This window comes from Cryptomeria japonica, unplaced genomic scaffold, assembly GCF_030272615.1.
Source record: "Cryptomeria japonica unplaced genomic scaffold, Sugi_1.0 HiC_scaffold_67, whole genome shotgun sequence".
Taxonomy (NCBI): domain Eukaryota; kingdom Viridiplantae; phylum Streptophyta; class Pinopsida; order Cupressales; family Cupressaceae; genus Cryptomeria; species Cryptomeria japonica.
Window position 1 is genome coordinate 523,315 of NW_026728889.1, and position 1,686 is coordinate 525,000.

The window sequence follows — 1,686 nt, forward strand, 5'->3', positions numbered from 1 at the left end:
GATGCGCTGCCTTCACTAATTTCCAGAAAAGGCAAAAAAAAAAGGAGATTTTAAAATTTCCGTTTTGAAAGATAGTGAAAAAAACGGAACGCGCGTGCCATCTTGAGCCCGCCCTGGTGCGCAGCCCAGGTAAGGTGCCCACCCTGGCAAAGGTGCGCACCCGGGCAATTAACCCTACTTCCGACTTCGTGCGCGCCAGGGTGGCAACCGGGCCTCGGAAGAGCCAATGCGAGAAACCCCACCAAACGCTCCGACAAAAAAAGAGGCGGCGCTCCAATAACCCCGCTTCGGAGCGCAGCCGGGGCAAACCCAGCCAAGGTGCCCACCCCGACGAAGGTGCACGCGAGGTGCGCACCCGGGGCAAACCGGGCTCCGACAACGTGCACGCAGCACCTTGGAGCACACTTCGAAGCACTCCCGGGTGCCCACCGGCGTTGCGCACCGTGGTGGGCAGCGAGGTGCGCACCTTTGATGCGCTGCCTTCACTAATTTCCAGAAAAAGGCAAAAAAAAATGAGATTTTAAAATTTCCGTTTTGAAAGATAGTGAAAAAAAAGGAACGCGGGTGCCATCTTGAGCCCGCCCTGGTGCGCAGCCCAGGCAAGGCATGCGCACCAAGGTGCCCACCCGAGGTGCACACCCGGGGCAAACCGGGCTCCGACTTCGTGCAGGCCGCACCTTGGAGCACACTTCGGAGCGCTCCTTGGTGCGCACCATGGTGCCCACCAGGGCGCGCAACCCAGCCAAGGTCTGCACACCAAGGTGCCCACCCCGGCGAAGGTGCACGCGAGGTGCGCACCCGGGGCAAACCGGGCTCCGACTTCGTGCACGCCATGGTGCCCACCGCGGCGAAGGTGCACGCGAGGTGCGCACCCGGGGCAAACCGGGCTCCGACTTCGTGCACGCCGCACCTTGGAGCACACTTCGGAGCGCTCCTTGGTGCGCACCATGGTGCCCACCAGGGCGCGCAACCCAGCCAAGGTGTGCGCACCAAGGTGCACGCGAGGTGCGCACCCGGGGCAAACCGGGGTCCGACTTCGTGCACGCCGCACCTTGGAGCACACATCGGAGCGCTCCCAGGTTCGCACCAGCGTTGCGCACCTTTGATGCGCTGCCTTCACTAATTTCCAGAAAAGGCAAAAAAAAACGAGATTTTAAAATTTCCGTTCTGAAAGATAGTGAAAAAAACGGAACGCGGGTGCCATCTTGAGCCCTTCCTGGTGCGCAGCCCAGGCAAGTTGTGCGCACCAAGGTGCCCACCCTGGCGGAGGTGCGCGCCCGGGGCAATCCGGGCTCCGACTTCGTGCACTGCATGGTGCCCACCAAGGCGCGCAACCCAGCCAAGGTGCCCACCGCAGCGAAGGTGCACGCGAGGTGCGCACCCGAGGTGCACACCCGGGGCAAACCGGGCTCCGACTTCGTGCACGCCGCACCTTGGAGCACACTTCAGAGCGCTCCTTGGTGCGCACCAGGGCGCGCAACCCAACCAAGGTCTGCACACCAAGGTGCTCACCCCGGCGAAGGTGCACGCGAGGTGCGCACCCGGGGCAAACCGGGCTCGGACTTCGTGCACGCCGCACCTTGGAGCACACATCGGAGCGCTCCCGGGTTCGCACCAGCATTGCGCACCTTTGATGCGCTCCAATAACCCCACTTCGGAGCGCACCAGAAACCCCACTGGACGCTT